Source organism: Rhinatrema bivittatum, chromosome 6 (genome assembly GCF_901001135.1).
Source record: "Rhinatrema bivittatum chromosome 6, aRhiBiv1.1, whole genome shotgun sequence".
Lineage (NCBI taxonomy): Eukaryota > Metazoa > Chordata > Amphibia > Gymnophiona > Rhinatrematidae > Rhinatrema > Rhinatrema bivittatum.
The window spans coordinates 239,680,404-239,699,926 of record NC_042620.1 but is presented as its reverse complement, the minus strand read 5'-3'; the positions used below and the strand labels follow the sequence as shown (position 1 = coordinate 239,699,926).

The 19,523-nt window shown below is 44.6% G+C and overlaps 1 protein-coding gene across 4 annotated transcripts in view; it reads right to left on the bottom strand.

Moving 5' to 3' along the window:
• Window positions 1–19,523, bottom strand: part of GPC3 (glypican 3) — an 883,509-nt gene that overhangs the window by 193,670 nt on the left and 670,316 nt on the right. The window lies entirely within an intron of this gene.

Sequence of the window (19,523 nt, the reverse complement as noted above, 5' to 3'; positions counted from 1 at the left end):
CCCCCAAATGCAGTTCTTTGCATATCTGCAAAGTTATCAAACTTGTAAGGGAGATCTTAGTTTATTAGTCATGACTGATGCGGAAGACTCTCTTTGACATGCCCCCCAAGTTTAATAAAATTGCAATTTGAATCATGCAATTGAAATCCACTCTACCCGACCTGAATCTAACCCGATGCAGTGGCCGAGGGGTGGAGGATTGACTAGGTGGAACCTGTCTCAGTTGAAATCATGAAGAAAGCTTTCTTGGGACTTTGGTGGCAGTTACCATCTGCTGCCCTGAGAGAGATCCAATTTAAACTGCTGCATAGGGCTTATTTGTCTCGAACACAGGGGGTTAAAATGCAATTTTGGGATTCTGACCACTGCCATAAATGCAATGTCCAAGCAGGGACTCTTTGTCATATGTTCACTGGCTGTCCTAAATTAAATGGTCACTGGACGCAAATTCAGGGAATTGTAGAACAAGTACTTGGCAGATCGTTCCCTGGTCGGGAGCTTTATTTTACCTGCATTTGCCCAGCGACGGCACTCCTATCCCTAGAGAGGGTGGCCAGTTTCTTTCTATTGCACTGGTCCTGGCCAAAAAGCACATTCTGCTCCAATGGAACTCAGACTCTTTGCCTTTGGTCTATGATTGGCAAATTTCAAAGCAACAACAGGCTCAGCTGGAATTGCTCCGGAAAAAGTCGACCCGCCATCCCAAGCGCCTGCTCCTATTGAAGGACTATTTTCTCTTGTTGAAAAGAGCTGCCACCCTACTTTAAAAGGTGCTACCATCTCAGCCCAATGTGTGTGAGTGTGTATGTATGGTGTGTGAATGGTGGGGGGGGGATGGGGGAGGGGTAAAAACTGTGGGGTAGATTTTGAAAGGGGTACGCGCGTACCCCCCCGAAAACCTACCCCAAACTCCCCCTGCGTGCGCCGAGCCTATTTTGCATAGGCTCGGCGGCGCGTGTAAGCCTCGGGATGCGCGTAAGTCCCGGGGATTTGCAAAGGGGGCGTGTCGAGGGCGTGTCGGGTGGGCGGCACAAATTTCGGGGTGGGGCGGGAGGCATGTCGGGGCGTGACGCCGGCCCAGGGGCATGCTCGAGGCCTCCGGACCAGCCCCCGGGTCGAGTGATGGCGCACCAGCAGCCCGCTGGCGCGAGCCGATTTACAACTGCTTTCAGCAGGCGTAAATCTGTCAACAAAGGTGGGGGGGGTTAGATAGGGCCGGGGGGGTTGGTTAGGTAGGGGAAGGTGAGGGGAGGTGGAAGGAAAGTTCCCTCTGAGGCTGCTCCGATTTCACGCGCTCCCCCTTGCGCGCGCTGACCCTGGATTTTATAAGATACGCGCGTATCTTATAAAATCCAGCATACTTTTGTTCGCGCCTGGTGCACGAACAAAAGTACACGCGCGCGTAAATTTATAAAATCTACCCCTGTTTGTTTATTGGAAAATGAAACACAAGAGATGATTGCTTTCTATGATATTGGTTGTGTCTGTAAAAAGCATTACCTATATCTATCATGTCAACTCTTCGCTATTGTTTACTGTCCAGAACTCTCTTTGGTTTCAATAAAAGAGAAATTAAAAAAAAAGAAACTTTAATTAATGAAAATGTGATCTTCCTTGTACTCCACTCCAAAGTTTGTTCACGCTGATAGCAGAGTAAACATGTATATGCACCCAGGTATTGATTCTTCTAGTATTTCACAATAAAACCAAGATCACACTCTTAACAGAGATGAAGAACATGATACATGAACTTATCCTTTTAATTGGTGGAAACATCCATGAAATACAGAAGGGCAGGGTACAATAACATATTGCTGAGGAATCTAAGATGGTGATGGTACCTTGCTATCAGTCTGTGTGAGCTCTGCACTGGCGGAGTTGCATTCCATACTTCTCAAGCAGTAAAAGGAAGGGCAGGTTGAGGACTTATCCTCTACAGTCCTCCCCTGCCCAGGCTGGCTCGACAAACGAGTTTATCCAACATTGAGAAAAAGCCACAGGAAATCTCTTGGCAGGGGTAATACCTTCTTTGCAACAACATTAAGTCCCAGTATGTGACTTTCACTCCCTACTCCACTTAATGACGAACCTGTCAACTCCCCTTGTACAGTTGCCTCTTCAGATGACATGTGGCCATTCGTGGGGAGCATGACTCAGTTTCAGTGATTGTCCGAGAGAGGGAGAGAGATGTGGTATTGGCTAGCAGTGATGAGAAAGTCCTGCTGGAGTCTAATGTGGAGGAAAAGCAGAAAAATACTGTGGGCTTTGTTTTTTTTTTTTAACAGCCTGCCAGTGTGGTGAGTGGAAAATCATTGACTAAAAACACTTGTAAACAGCAAGTTAAAATCATTCTTTCTGCTATACTAATGCCACAAGTCAGTCAGAGCAATTCCCAGGTTAAGCCACAATCAACAACTTTAGATTGCATATTAATTATAATCTGTTTAATGCCTAGTTAATATTTCAAGGTTTTATCAAAGATCTTCAGATAAAATATTCCTCTTATGATACATCTGTCTGAGATCATAAAGCAAGAATATTTGCTCTGCTATCTTGTGTTCCTGATCTGCAAGCAGTAAATTCATCTATGATTAAGAACAATTTTGTTTTATGGATAAAGGCTGAAAATTTAGAGAATGTTTCCAGGAGTCTCAACTTAAGACTCAAGCTTTCCCAGGTTCCCAGTAATATCTCCTGGGAAGATATTCAGACATATTTAGCAGATGTGTTGAATATGCCTAAGGGGTCATTTCCTCTAACTTCTAAGATATATTAATACCTCAGAGGATGTCTAAAGGAGATGGTAGGAAGAAGGCCTTAGGATAAAGTTCTGAGGATAAGCCTGAATGTAAGCCAAATGATAGACTCCTACTGAAGCAAATATTTCTTCGGTCATATTTTCAGTCTTTTTCATATGGCAAGCACATTGTAATTTTCTTCTTAAGATTTATTTTTAAGATAAACAGGATAATTGTATGGGATATAAATTTTGGATTTTCCCAGATGTTAACAGGTCACCCAAAAGAACAAACTATTTCTGGTTTTATGCCAAGAGGGTTTGTCTCTTGGAATGCAATTTATGCTTATCCTTGTAAATGTTTTTATCCAAGTGTATGATCCCTCTCATCTGAATGATTTCCTGAGAAGTAACAATGTGGAAGCTTCTGGCATAGCTGTCTACTGTAGGCTTTACCTCGGGGTCTTATTATTGGGTTGTTGGCATAAACTACCATAGAGCAAAATGGTAGTTATCACTCTCATTCTTAACAGGCTAAGAGGCGTTGTATATAGATTTTTGTTCTTTATCTCATTTGCTAGTTTGACTTGAGGATGAGGAATGCTGGACTAATAGTTTTGTCTTTTTCTTTCTTTCTTTTTTGTTTGTTTCTTATTTTATATTTTAGGCAGATACTATTTCCTTGCGAATTATAGTGTTGTGACCGTCGCTGCCCGACGTCTCCACTCCGCCCACCTTACCACATTGGCGACTCCCTCCAGGGTTGATGGAAGGCTGGCTGCCGCGGCGTCTTTTGGCCATCCTCATCTGGCGTTCCCGGACCGGCCCGACGCTGCAATCCGCCATGTTGACCTGATGCCTAGGGGCGCGCGCGTGCGGCGTGGCCCCGCCTCAAGTACCAGAAGTGGCGCGAACCTCAGGGGCATCCCCCTGAGATAACGTCATCTGCTGCAGATATTTAAAGGTCTCTGAATTGCTAACAACTCGAGTTAGCAAGGATAAGGATTCGTTCTATCTATGCTACTCTGCCTCCTCGGAATAACCAGGGGTACCCGCTCCTCGGGGGCCTCGTTCTCTCTTACTTTGTAGGTTGCAGTCTGGAACCAGTATTCGCTCCTTGAGGGCCCTCGTTCCCGGACTTCTTTGGAATTCACTTCTGCCTGGAAGTTATCGCTGCCTACTACATCTGTGAGTTACCATCACTCTCTCAGAGCTTTCCCTGGAACCAGGTACTCGCTCCTCGAGGGCCTACTTCATTCCAGCTCCTGGGCTTCTATGAGACATTGTGTGAGTGTTACCATCAGATTCTGTCCATGAACTCTGCATTCCCTGCCTACTCACTATATTTCAGTTTCTCTACAGCTCAGCCTCCAGGGATCACTGTTCCAGTATCTGAGGGACTACAGCCCAGCCAGGCATTCCAGCTCACTACTGCCACCTCTGGTGGTTCGATATACTGTCTAATAAAAGAACTAGTGTGTGTCTGTCTCCATACTCTGAGCCTGAACAGTGGTCCTTCTTGGGATCTTCCCCTGGGGGCGTGGTCATCTGCCACCAGCCCAAGGATCCACCCACAACTCTCCTAAATAATAACATATAGTTAATGTATTTCCTTAAAAATACATACATAAGAACATAAAATTTGCCATACTAGGTCAGATCAAAGGTCCATCAAGTCCAGTATCCTTTTTCCAACAGTGGCCAATCCAGGTCACAGTATTTGGCAGGATCCCAAGGGGTATATAGATTCCATGCTGCCTATCCTATGGATAAGAGGTGAATTTCTGCATTTCCACTTTAATAATGGTTTATGAATGAAACTTGTCCAAACCTTTTTTAAATGCAGCTACACTAACAGCTTTTACCACATCCCCTGGCAATAAATTCCAGTGTTAAGAACATAAGAAATTGCCATGCTGGGTCAGACCAAGGGTCCATCAAGCCCAGCATCCTGTTTCCAACAGAGGCCAAACCAGGCCACAAGAACCTGGCAATTACCCAAACACCAAGAAGATCCCATGCTACTGATGCAATTAATAGCAGTGGCTATTCCCTAAGTAAACTTGATTAATAGTAGTTAATGGACTTCTCTTCCAAGAACTTATCCAAACCTTTTTTGAACCCAGCTACACTAACTGCACTAACCACATCCTCTGGCAACAAATTCCAGAGCTTTATTATGCATTGAGTGAAAAAGAATTTTCTCCGATTAGTCTTAAATGTGCTACTTGCTAACTTCATGGAATGCCCCCTAGTCCTTCTATTATTCAAAAGTGTAAATAACCGAGTCACATCTACTCGGTCAAGACCTCTCATGATCTTAAAGACCTCTATCATATCCCCCCCCCCCCCCCTCAGCCGTCTCTTCTCCAAGCTGAAAAGCCCTAACCTCTTCAGCCTTTCCTCATAGGGGAGCTGTTCCATCCCCTTTATCATTTTGGTTGCCCTTCTCTGTACCTTCTCCATTGCAACTATATCTTTTTTGAGATACGGCGACCAGAACTGTACACAATATTCAAGGTGTGGTCTCACCATGGAGCAATATAGAGGCATTATGACATTTTCCATTTTATTAACCATTCCCTTCCTAATAATTCCTAACATTCTATTTGCTTTTTTGACTGCTGTTTAATTATGCATTGAGTAAAAACATATTTTCTCTTATTAGTTTTAAATGTACAACTTTGTAACTTCAGTGTGTGTTCTCTAGTCTTTAAACTCTCTGAAAGAGTAAATAACCTATTCATGTTTACTCATTCCACTCATTATTTTATAGACCTCTCTTATATTTCCTTCAGCCATCTCTTCTGCAAGCTGAAGAGTCCTAAACTCTTTACCCTTTCCTCATAGGGAAATCATTCCATTCCCTTTATCAATTTGGTTACCCTTCTCTGTACCTTTTCTAATTCTGCTATATCTTGTATAAATATGTTAAAAAGTAGTGGTGCCCGAACTGATGCTTGGGGCACTCCACTATTGACCTTTTTCCATTGAGAAAATTTACTATTTAGCTCTACTCTCTGTTCTCTATCTTTTCACCAGTTGGCAATCCACAATAGGACACTGCCACCTATTCCATGATTTTTTAATTTCCTAAGTTGTCTCTCATGAGGGACTTTGTCAAATGCTTTCTGGAAATCCAGATACTCTATATCAACTAGCTTTATCCACATATTTATTTATGAAACTTTAATAAATATTAAATACATAAATAAATGAATGAATGAATGAAATGTTTATGTCATCCAAAAAGTGCAAGGAAGCACTTTTCATTGGTATTTGTTTCTCTTCAGTGACATGTGAGAAGCTCAAAAAACCACCATAGAGGAGGTCATAATGAAAAGGTATGAGTGATGGGATGGCAAAATTAGCAATTGTAAAATGTGTATGCTGTCTGTGAGGGAGGAGTAAATAGCACATGCTCATTTCAAAATCCCTCTTATGCCTACTGTTTGTTTCCACTCCAGGAATGCCCCTTTTTAAGAGAGAGAGAGAGAGACTACTGACAAGGCTCTCATAGTAGGGAATTATTTATCTCTCATTAGGAGGGCCATCTAATAAGTCAAGGTGAGGTGTTGGTGGTGGTTTAGGATTTAGGGACCAGTTTCACATGTACAGTGAGACGTACGAACAGCATGGTACATCTCGGTGAAGATTTGACATCATTTGGAGTGAGAAAAATCTGACAAAGATGAAATTTCTACTATGTTCTCTCACCCTAGCTTGATGGACTCTATAACAGGGTACCATCAAGCTAGGGTGAGATAACATAGTACAAAATTTCATCTTTGTGAGACTTTCCTCACTCCAAATGATGTCAAACCTTCACCAAGGTGTACTGCGCTGTTCGTATGTCTCACTCTACATGCGAAACTGGCCCCTAAACCCTAAACCATCCCCAATACTTCACCTCGACCTATTAGATAGCCCTCTTACAGAGATATAATAGGTGCACACTGTGTGGCCCTCCCCAGAGTTTCTCTCTCTATATCCTCTCCCTGCCCAAGCCCACAAGTGGCCAAAATGCAATTCCAAAAATTGATTGCAAATTGCGTTATGGCCCTTTTGGGCATATCACACAGGAAAAAAGATGTAGTTATTTCTGGCGATAGCACCCTTCTGGCGATAGCACCCTTCATTTAACTAAATCCTGCCCAAACTCCTCCCTGATCCTGCCCCTCCAAAACATTTGCATTCACGGCATGCATTATGAACAATAACACTTGCGTTATGGTGTTAACACCACAATGCATTTTGATGAATGACCCGATTAGATTGTAAGCCCTCTGGGGATAGAGAAATAGCTACAGTACCTGAATGTAATCTGCTTTGAAGTGCTGAAAAGCAGAATATAAAACTCTAAATAAATAAATAAATAAAAATCTAATCTAAACATTTTTATTTATTTTAGTTACATTGTTGGCCAGTAAATCTATGTGGCTCCTTAAGAGGCCTGGTTCCTCAAAAACCCTGGCACTATGAAAGTACAGAGCCTCAGGAAAAGTAGAACAATAGGGATGTGAATCGGTCCGCAATTGGAATCGTGTGATCGGGATCGGAATCGTAGCCATTTTTTTATCGGCTGCGACCGATCCCAAAACCGATAAACTCACCCCGACCCCTAAAATCAAATTCTATAGAATCTCCCGAGCCCCCCAAAACTTTCTTTAAGTACCTGGTGGTCCAGCGGCCCTCCCGACCCCCCAAAAACATTTTTAAAGTACCTGGTGGTCTAGCGGGGATCCCGGGAGTGATCTCCCATTTTTGGGCCGTCGGCTGCCAGTAAACAAAATGGCGCCAATGGCCCTTTGCCCTTACCATGTGACAGGGCTACCGGTGCCATTGGCTGGCCCCTGTCACATGGTAGGAGCAATGGATGGCCCACGCCATGTTTAAAGATGGCGCCGGCCGTCCATAGCTCCTACCATATGACATGGGCCGACCAATGGCACTGGTAGCCCCTGTCACATGGTAAGGGCCATTGGCGCCATTTTGTTTACTGGTAGCCGACGGCCCAAAAGTGGGAGATCACTCCCGGGATCCCCGCTAGACCACCAGGTACTTTAAAAAAGTTTTGGGAGGGGGGTCGGGAGGGTGGGGGATGCTAAACAATTAGATCTAAAGGGTTGGGTGGGTTTGGGGAGTGGGGGTTTGGATGTGTTCCCTTTCTCCCCTCCCCCCAAACAGATACGAAAACCACACGAACCATTTGTGGGGTTTCCTATCTGTTTCAGGGGGGCTCCGATATCTGACAAATTTCGAAATATTGTACCAATATTTCAAATCGTCAGAAAAACGATTCACATCCCTATAGAACAATGCTGCATGAAGTGGAGGCAGTTCCGGATTGAGGAAATGTACAGCAGAGGCAGCGGGAATTGAAAGGTGTAAATGAAACCGTGCTGACTGTGGCAGTAGACAGGGCCAGTGGTGGAGATGACTGCAGGTGGAAGTGTGATTAATGAAACAGCTGAATCGGTGGGAACAGCAAAGACAAACATCTTTCGCGAGGGGGACCAGCAAAGCGCAAATTACACAGAATTGGACTAGCGGCAGTGAAAGGAGCATTAGGCCCAAAGTTAGCGTCAGCTGGCACTGAGAGAGCATCAATTAAGAGGATCTGGAAATTAGGCAGGGGCCAGTGAGTGATATCGCCAGAGAAGGGGCTGAAGGGAAGAGAGGGAGTCAGGCAGAATCAGGTGGCAGATGAATAGACTCACAGTGGTGGGGACCCTGGCACAGCAGGACCATGACTTTATGAGTGCTGCAGAGGAGCTCTGGATCATAGGCATTTAATGGAGGACTGGGGCTTTATACAGGAGGCATATCTGAAAGGTTCAGCCATCTGTGAATAAGAGATAAGCGCTTATAGGAATAGGGACAGCTATGGGCCTGACAGGAACATAAGCAAGGGTACCTGGCGCACATGTGATCACATCATCAGTCACACTGTGGCCATTTTAAGGATATGAGAAAGAAAAAGAAAATCTAAACCCCACGCAGATAATTAAATTGTTAGGAATTCAGCTGCTAATTAAGCTATAAATACAAGTGAGGGCTTGTGCGACTCAGCTGCTAATTAAGCTATAAATACAAGTCAGGGCTTTTTCGAAAGCCCTTGACAAGTTTTATCTCATGGTGGCAGTAGAACATGAATTTAAAAAATTGTCTTTTCATCAGCACTCCCATTTAATTTAAGCTCCATAGACTTCCATGGAATTAAGATAAAGGTGCCGCAGACTTCCTTTAAGTCTACTTTTCTTAGGATAAAAATTAGGCTGCATTGGTTTCAATGGTAGATGGTATACAATGATGTTTATGCCTTTAAGCCTTGGTGATGTCATAGGGTGACATCTAGTGGTATAAAAATGAGCTGTGCAGAGAGTGCAAAGCTTCTTCTAGCTGAGCATATTCCTCCTACCTTGGGAATGTTTTGTATGGACATTTCGCTTGTTAACTATTGCAGATCAGTTGAAGTAACATCTTTTGCCATGGAAAGAGTATTCTATATTCTACGTCTAGATGTAAAGTCTAGCTTCTTTTAGAAAGAGCCCCTAGGAGGAATTATGGAAACACCATGAAAGAGAACAGCCTGCCTTGGAAATCTCAGTGTATCCTAACTGCTGAAATGTCATCTTTTGCACATTTGAATCTGACCTGAAGAAAAGAGCATTAGCTCTTTAAAGCCAGTCAAAAATGTGTTGTTTCAATGGTAACCTTTATTTCTGAAGTGGAGTAAGTGATGTATTTCTTACTGATAGAGTGCTGGTTTTTCAAGAATGCATTTCCTTTGCTGAAGAGTTTATCATGCTTCTTCAGATATTTTGTTTTTCCTACTGTTTGTTTATTTTTGCTGTTGGTGACTTGTGAAAGTAGAACTTGTGTAAGTGTAACTGGCTACCACACTATCCTTCCAACTTAGTAAGATTTTATCCAAGGGGGTAAGCTTAAGGTGTACACTCACCGTCCATGCATACTTGTGAATCCAAATAAAAGCATGGAATCCACTCTCTTTGGAGTCCAATCATCTCATTTATTTCCAGACAAACGCAAGACACAGAAGATGCATGTTCCAAACATGAGGTAGGACAATACATTCAATGAATTCCCAGAAGTCAGCACATGAGTAGACTTTACCATCTAATGAAATTTATTCAGTCACACATCAGACAATGCTGCTCGTAACTTTGAGAATTTACTAAGTGCTGAACTGCTGTTACCCTATGATACTCACACACAGATACGAGGCCCATGCCTTGGTCAGAGAAGTCCCAGAAAAACACTTGGCATTATCCTCCCTGGAGCCTCTAGATTGCTCTGCAGGAAGCTGGCTTCCTCTATAGCTGCATGCTGAGGAAAATAGATGTTGCTGGTTCCAAAGCCTCATGGAGGGACATCACCAATGCAGGAGCATGCTCTTATATGTGTAGAGATCCCATGGAACCTACAAGGAACACTTTTGTTCTGGGATGAACTATAATAACAATACTGTGGGCATATAGATCATTCTACGTAGAAGCTGATAAATGGGAAGATCTTCTGGCACATAAAGCCTTGCCACTACCTTAAGAGTGTGGGTTTTAGTTTCTTTTTCCAGAAGCAGCATGTCTTGGCTGTCCTCTGCTATTTGCTGTTCATTGACTCTTAACTTCTCCATGGATACTTTTATTTTGGATGTGGGAGTTTCTGTCCACCCTCCCTATCCTTTATGTATTTTTGATTTCTTTGAGTTCTGAGTACCTATTAGCTAGGGAATTCAGACAAGTTATTTTCACTGATCTAACATCAAAGGGAGAGTTTACTTCTCTAAAATGTAGAGATGTGAATTGGAACTGGAATCGGTTCTGATTCCGGTTCCGATTCACATCATGGTTTTTTTTTTCGTCCGGCCCGATCGTGGTTTTGTTTATCGGCTGCGCCCGAGCCGATAAACAAAAAACCCACCCCGACCCTTTAAAACTAATCCCTTAGCTTCCCCCACCCTCCCGACACCCCCCAAAAACGTTTTACAGGTGGTCCAGTGGGGGGTCCCGGGAGCGATCTCTCGCTCTTGGGCCATCGGCTGCCACTAATAAAAATGGCGCCGATGGCCTTTGCCCTTACCATGTGACAGGGTATCCGTGCCATTAGCCGGCCCCTGTCACATGGTAGGAGCACTGGATGGTCATTTTTAAAGATGGTGCCGGCCATCCAGTGCTCCCTCCATGTGACAGGGGCCGGCCAATGGCATGGATACCCTGTCACATGGTAAGGGCAAAGGGCCATCGGCACCATTTTGATTAGTGGCAGCCGACGGGCCAGGAGCAGGAGATCGCTCCCGAGACCCCCACTGGATCACCAGAAATCTGTAAAAAGATTTGGGGGGGGGGGGTCGGGAGGGTGGGGGAAGCTATGGTATTAGTTTTAAAGGGTCGGGGTGGGTTTAAGGGTCATTTTTGTGTGCCGTTTTTCCCACCCTCCCCCAAAACGATAAGAGAACCCCCATGAACAATTTCGTGGGGTTTTCCTATCGTTTTGGGGGAGCCCCCAATTTATGATGATTTTGAAAATATCATATGATATTTTCAATCGTCCGAAGCCCGATTCACTTCCCTACTAAAAAGTAACCTGCAGATCTTCAGTATCCAGAGGAGGGATGGCTTACAACTATCCAGAGAAGAAGAAGAAGAGAGGGGAGGAAGAACATAAGATATGCCATACTAGATCAGACCAAGATTCCATCAAGCCCAGTATCCTGTCTTCAACAGTGGCCAATCCAAGTCACAAGTACCTGGCAAGTACCCAAACATTAAATAGATCCCATGCTACTAAAGCCAGTAACAAGCAGTGGCTATTCCCTATTGATTAATAGCAGTTTATGGACTTCTCCAGGAACTTATCCACAACTTTTATAAACCCAGATATACTAGCTGCACTAACCACATCCTCTGGCAAGGAATTCCAGAGCTTAATTGTGTATTGAAAGAATTTTTTTCTCATTTGTTTTAAATGAACTACTAGCTAAATTCATGGAGTGCCCCCTAGTCCTTGTATCATCCAAAAGAGTAAATAACCATTTCACATTTACTCGTTCAAGTCTTTTCATGATTTTATAGGCCTCTTTCATATCCCCCCTCAGCCTTATCTTCTCCAAGCTGAACAGTCCTAATGTCTTTATCCTTTACTCATAGGGAAGCTCTTTCATGCCTTTTATCATTTTGGTCGCCCTTCTCTGTACTTTCTCCAGTGCCACTACATCTTTTCTGAGATGTGGCAACCGGAATTGCACACATTATTCAATGTGCAGTCTTACCATTGAATGATACAGAAGCATTAGGACATCCTGCGTTTTATTTGCCATTCTCTTTTTAATAATTCCTAATATTCTGTTTGCTTTTTTAACTGCCATGCACTCTGAGCTTTCAACTTCAATGTAATAGCAACTCTGATGCCCAGATCCTTTTCCTGGGTGGTAACTCATAAAATGGAACCTAACAATTTACACTACAGCATGGGTTATTTTTCCCTATATGCATCACACTGCAATTCTCCACATTATATTTCATCTACAATATGGATGCCTAATCTTCTACTCGCAAGGTCCCCCTCTACCAGTGACACGGCATGAAGCTCAGCCCAAGTGGATCTCTTTTGTAGAATAATAGCCTCTGACCAGGAAATGTCTGAGAAATTGCTGGTTTCTGTAAAGAGCAGTGTATGCAGTCACAAAGCTTGAAAATCTTTATCTGAATAACTGAAGGTATCCTCTGCTTGTGAAGCCATAAAGGAATATCCACAATAAAGGTAAATTCCACAAATACATGGTGGATTGGTACACAGAATGCACACAGATGAAATAAAAAAGATAGATGTGTGCTGCATTAATGTTAAATGTGGTTGATTTAAACAAGAAAATTCCAATAATTGCAAAGGTGGATGCCTCTCGATATTGAGCAATTGGGGTACTGAATTTTCAAATGGACTATTGAGCAATTGTTCAACCAGTATATTGCTGGGGATTTGTTTTGAAAAAATTTAAAATCTGGGCTTCAATCAGGATCTCTGATTAAAAGAATATTGTTTCTCGTGTCTATGGTAAGAGGCATCCACCTTTGAAATTATTGGTATTTTCTTGTTTAAATGCAACCACATTGAACATGCAGCACATAGCTATATATATGTATATTTTTTTTTGTAAGTTTGAAGAAGCCAAGTGCTTTGGCACGTGCCTGTTCTTTCACATTTTAGAACCTATTGACCAGTTGCAAGAATTGGAACCCAGTGGCACCTGGTTTTTAATTTGTGTACCCAAGCTTGGGTTACAGATAGATATAAAATATTTTAATAAGTTGACAAGACTCCATAAAACACTATGGGGAAGTTTAAGAAGGGTAATTTTCAAAGCCATTTCCATGGGTAAAACAGTTCTTTACCAACAAAAATGGGCTTTTAGAAAATTGCCCAATCTATGTGCAGGTAAAGTTATGCGCGTACTGCCACTAAATGCCTAACTTTACCCGCAGTGAGCAGAGGTGTTCCTACGGGCAGGGTTGGGAAGGGAGTTTGCATTTACACACAGGAAGCATAACTTTCATATAACTTCGCACCGCCCCATATAAGTGTGTATATGTCCATGCGGAGATCTACTACAGTATTTTATAACCTGAACATTATCAGGTACGTGCAGATTATAAAATACACGTCTACCATCCAACATGTGCGCGCATGTTTGGTTACACACGAATACCAGCAGTGCATTAAAAGCATGCACATTCTCTACCTAGTTTATAAACATATATGGGTTTATTTTGTGTGTGAAAAATAATATAACTTGCTCCCAAAAAACCCTGATTTATACACAGAAGATATATTTTAAAAAATGTAAACAAACTTGAAATCACCAGTTTGCCAATATCTCCACCAGTTCATCCAGTCCTTCTGCAGCTCATCAAGACCCCCCTAGTACGTCACTCTGAACTCCCCCCAGTTCACCCAAGCCTCCCACCCTCAATAGCAGAAAACAAACAAATCTGATATCATGTGTAATAAATAATTAGGAAATATAAAACTGCACGAATAAGTTGCCAAATGTGTTGTTCATGTGAATCTCTTATAAAAGAGCAACTTACATGCGTAAATGCAAACCATTCCCAGACTTGCCCCAAACACACCCACTTTTCCCATGAGTACATTTGCTTGAGAAGGTGGATATGTGTCTGTATGTAACCCCTTTGGAAAACAAGACTCATGTGCGAATGCTTCCCATACGCATGTATATGCAGCTTTTGCGCACGGAACTCTTTTGAAAATTCATCTCATACTTTTGAATTTTCAAATATGTGCGCATAATGGGGCGGATTTTAAGAGCCCTGCTCGCGTAAATCCGCCCGGATTTACGCGAGCAGGCCCTTGTGCGCCGGTGCGCCTATTTTACATAGGCCTGCCGGCGCGCGCAGAGCCCCGGGACTCGCGTAAGTCCCAGGGTTTTCCGAGGGGGGCGTGTCTGGGGCGGGGCCGAGCGGCGTGCCGTTTTCGGGGCGGGACGCGGCATTTCGGGGGCGGGCCCGGGGTCGTGGTTTCGGCCCGGGGCAGTCCGGGGGCGTGGCCGCGCCCTCCGGAACCGCCCCTGGGTCGCATCTAGGCGCGCCAGCGGCCCGCTGGCACGCGGGGATTTACTTCTCCCTCTGGGAGGCGTAAATCCCCCAACAAGGGTAGGGGGGGGGGTTTAGACGGGGCCGGGGGGGTGGGTTAGGTAGAGGAAGGGAGGGGAAGGTGAGGGGAGGGCGTTAGCGAATTCCCTCCGAGGCCGCTCCGATTTCGGAGCGGCCTCGGAGGGAACGGAGGTAGGCTGTGCGGCTCGGCACGCGCCGGCTACATGAAATCGGTAGCCTTGCGCGCGCCGATCCAGGATTTTAGCAGATACGCGCGTATCTACTAAAATCCAGCGTACTTTTGTTTGCGCCTGATGCACCTACAAAAATACGCGAGGGCGCCCTTTTTGAAAATCTACCCCATACTTTCTTGCACAAATTAGCAGGAACAAATGTATGCGGGTAGTTTTCTAGGTTTAATTTTCAAAAGGGAAAGTATGCATATGCTTTCCCTTTGAAAATTGGTGCAAAGTCCTCTGGTAAAAAGTACCCTAGACTTTGCATGCTGGCAGTTAGAAAATTAATGTCAGTTATTCTGATAGATATCATAAAATCAATAACCACTTTACTTTATAGATTGTGAAAAATGAGCACAATAAACATTTAAGAGACATTCAAATAATATAGCATGGGGTACTATACATTTTCTCCCACTGTCTCATGATATAATCATGCGTTCCCACAAGTCACTTATTTTTGTTTACTCATTTCTGTGCATTTAAAACATGAGAACATTTTTTTACTTCCCTTAAAGTCACCAACATATGTTAACTGTAGTCAATTTTTATTTGCACTAGGGACTTGATACCTAAATAAAAATAGCACCTTCAGTTAGAGAAGTTAAAGAGCTGTTGAAGGATGAAAATATTATTTGAAATTATTTTGGAAGAGTAGGAAGTAAGCTAATGAATTAATCTGAAAACTTTACTTCTGTTAATTTTGAGAAATTAAGCTGGTAAATAATGCTTTATTCCTGTGATAATGGGGTGGTTTTGATTAATAAAGGAATATTTCAATTTCAATAAAACAAGATAGAATGGACACCGATGACACAGGATGTTAGAAATGCCGGCCACGGCGCTCCGCGGCCGGATGTCATGGCCTCCGGCCGCGAAGGGTCGCGACTCAGGTCGGGCCAACGGTTGCGGCAGTAATTGTTCACCTGAAGCATCGGGCTTATTGAAGGCTCCTGCGGTGGCAGGCAGCATTCTTTCTGCTTCCTCGGGGCTGCGGCCGCTGCCAAGCCTGGCCGCATGGTTCCTCTCGGCCGGGCTGGCTCCTCCCCCTCTGGCCCTGCTAAGAGCCGCGCGTGTGGCTGAAGAAAATATTAAAAGGAGCCATGACAGGAAATTGTCATGGCTCCTCCTGGGACTCCGCCTCCTGGTTCCTGTATTTAAAGCAAGGTCTAAACACTTAGACCTTGCCTTGGTATTGAGATCCTGTACTCAGTTCCGGTGTTCCGAGCTCCTGGATCCGCTCTTTGTCCCGCTTCTGCTCTTCTCCTCGTTGGACTGATTCTTTGGCTCCTGACCCTCAGACCGGTGGTGGTGATCTTCTGGTATTGACTTGGACTGGCTCTGACCCTTCTCCTTCTTTGCTCCTGGATTGGCTTCAGACCTCTCTCTGGACTTCGACCCTTGGACTGGATTGGGACTTTCTTTCGACGTGTACTCCCGGACTGATCACGACCTGCTGGAGTGCCAGCTGTCTGGAACCCACGACCTGCAGGAGGCGCCTGCATCCAGACCATCTTCAGGGAGTCTCCTAAGTCCCAGCGGCCGTGTCCCTACGGGCTCCTCCTGGGGGGATCACGAGCTTTCAGGGTGAAGCCTTCATCTCAACATCTTCAATAGGCCTTGCCATCCGACGGTAGAGACCGAAGAGGGTTGACTTCCTTCTCGACGGTAGAGACCGAAGAGGGTTGACTTCCTTCTCGACTCTACCTCGGAACAGGGGTCCACTTTCCAATTCATAACAGAATACCAAGGCCATGGACCCGGCAGAGGCCTCAGCTCGCCGGGCCATTCCTGGATTAGCCCAGAAGGTCATGGAGCAGCAACGCATACTAGAATCCATGGCGGCTTCCTTGGAACGACTTAACACCTGTCTGGATTCTATAGTTTCAGCTCAGACCGTTCCGCCACCCTTGCCATCGGTGGGGCAGAGTAATACCCGGTCCGTGATTCCATTACCGACTCCTCCACGCTATGCCGGAGACCCTCGCTTGTGTCAAGGATTTCTCGACCAGTGCAGTATGCACTTTCATCTTCAAGCCTCCCTCTTTCCAGATGATCTTACCAAAATGACATATATCCTATTGGAGGATAAGGCTCTGGCTTGGGCTTCCCCTTTCTGGCGACGATCGGATCCAATCCTACAAAATCCTCCTAAGTTCTTGGAATTGTTTCAAGCAGTGTTTGAAGATCCAGGAAAACAAGTGGTTGCTGGTTCCAAGCTTTTACAACTCCGGCAAGGAGGGCGACCACTGGCGGATTATACCATTGAATTCAGGATGCTGGTATCCGAACTCCATTGGGAGGAGAACTGTCTCCGGTCCATATTCTTAGAAGGTCTGTCACCCAGAATAAAAGATGAAATGGCAGCCCGAGAGTTACCTCAATCCTTGGACTCCATCGTGGACTTGGTAACCTGAATCGATCGATGACTACAGGAAAGAGCGGGGAGGGATCAAGCACGAGAAGGCACATAGCGGGTGCTACTCCTTCTCGCTCAATTCCTGCCTCCCAAAATGCATCTAATTCTGAAGGAACTAAGGAGGAACCTATGCAATTAGGACGGGGCCCCCTTTCTCCAGAAGAACAGCAAAGATGCCGCAAGGCAGGCCTCTGTCTCTATTATGGAGGAGCGGGTCATCTCATTGCCCGTTGTCCAACACGTTAGGGGAAACTCCAAAGCCTAGGCTCCATCAGGGGAGTAACCCTAGGCATCACCTCTCCAGCTCCCCCACTTACTCTGCATGTCACCCTGGGTTTCGAAGATCATCAGTTCTCCACTCTGGCTTTAGTAGATTCTGGAGCTGGTGGAAATTTTATCCTACAAGATGTGGTAAAGCAACTACACATTCCTACTTGCTTGTGTTCTAAGCCATTAATTATATCCTCCATTCATGGAGATCCCCTGCCAGGGAGGATAACTCATCATACAGTCCCCATGGAGTGTCACATTTCACCGAACCACACTGAACGTATCTCCTTCTATATCATCCAGAGAGCCATTCATCCCCTAGTCCTTGGCATTCCGTGGTTACAACAACACAACCCACAGTTCGACTGGACATCTTTAAAACGTATCCACTGGGGTCCAGCATGCCAGGAGACCTGTATTAATGGATCAAGCTCCCCCTGTAGTTTCATCTGTACTTCCCGGCTTGAAGGTCTGCCTCCACAGTACAATCAGTTTTTGGACGTCTTTTCCAAAAAGGCTGCTGACATTTTGCCTCCACATTGAGAATTCGATTGTAGCATTAATCTGATTCCTGGTGCTACCCCGCTCCGGGGTAGGGTCTATCTGTTATCTGCCTTGGAAACCCGTGCTATGGCAGAATATATTCAGGACAACTTATAGAAAGGATTCATTAGATGCGCTAAATCTCCAGCCGGGGCCGGCTTCTTTGTTGGAAAAAAAGATGGGACCTTGCATCCATGTATAGATTACCGTGGGCTAAATGCCATTACCATCAAGGACCGGTACCCATTACCACTTATAGCTGAACTCTTCAACCGTCTACAGGGGGCCAAGGTGATTTCAAAATTGGATCTCCGAGGAGCATATAATCTAGTCAGGATTCGTGAGGGAGACGAGTGGAAGACTGCTTTTAACACCAGAGATGGACACTATGAATATCTTGTTATGCCATTCGGACTGACCAATGCTCCTGCCATCTTTCAGCACTTTATTAACGAGATATTCAGAGACCTGCTCTATGTCTGCGTGGTAGTCTACCTAGATGACATTTTAGTTTTTTCCTGCGATTTACAGACGCATCGTCAACACGTTATTCAAGTACTGCAACGTCTGAGAGAACATCGACTCTATGCAAAACTAGAAAAATGCATTTTTGAAAGAAAAGCTTTACCTTTTTTGGGGTATATTATTTCTAAGCAAGATTTTCAAATGGACCCCAATAAATTAAAATGCATCCAAGAGTGGCCTCAGCCCAATGGTCTATGTGCACTTCAACAATTCCTTGGATTCGCAAACTACTATCGTAGTTTTATACAGAACTTTTCCAAGTTGGCTGCGCCCCTTACTGCAATACTCGTAAGGGGGTAAACATCAAGGCCTGGCCCTTGGAGGCGGTAGAAGCCTTCCAGTCTCTCAAAGAATCCTTTCTACAACAACCTTGCCCGACATCCTGATCCCAGACGCCCGTTTACAGTGGAGGTTGACGCCTCCGCTGAAGGAGTAGGAGCTGTCCTAAGCCAAAACAATGCATCGGGGAAGTTTCATCCATGCTCCTATTTTCTCTAGAAAATTTTCTCCAGTGGAGCGCAATTATTCCATAGGTGACAAAGAACTTCTGGCTATCAAGCTCGCATTCGAAGAATGGCGACAGTGGTTGGAGGGGGCACAACACCGTATCACTGTCTTCACTGACCACAAAAACTTGGTATATCTCCAACAAGCCCAACGCCTGAACCCACGCCAGGCTCGCTGGGTGCTTTTCTTCACATGTTTTGATTTTGAGCTCCGATATCGATCCGCTAATAAGAACGCCAAAGCGGATGCACTGTCTCGCTCTTTCTCCAATGTTGACATTGAGGAGCCAATTCAAAATATTATTGACCCAGCTCGCATCATCCTTTCTGCAACGTTCACAGTTCCACCGGGCAAGACTGTGGTACCTAAGAGGCTTCGTACAAAAGTATTACAATGGGGACACGATTCTCAGTTGGCCAGACATCCGGGCAGAGTTTGGACTCAGATGCTCTTACAACAATATTATTGGTGGCCCGACATGCATAAAGATATTCGTGCATATGTAGATTCTTGCCCAACCTGTGCACAACACAAGACTCCTACCGGGAAGACTTGGGGACTTTTACAACCGCTACCCATTCCCCAGAAACCTTGGACACATATTTCCACGGATTTTATAGTGGATCTTCCGCCATCTGAGGGCAATACAGTAATAT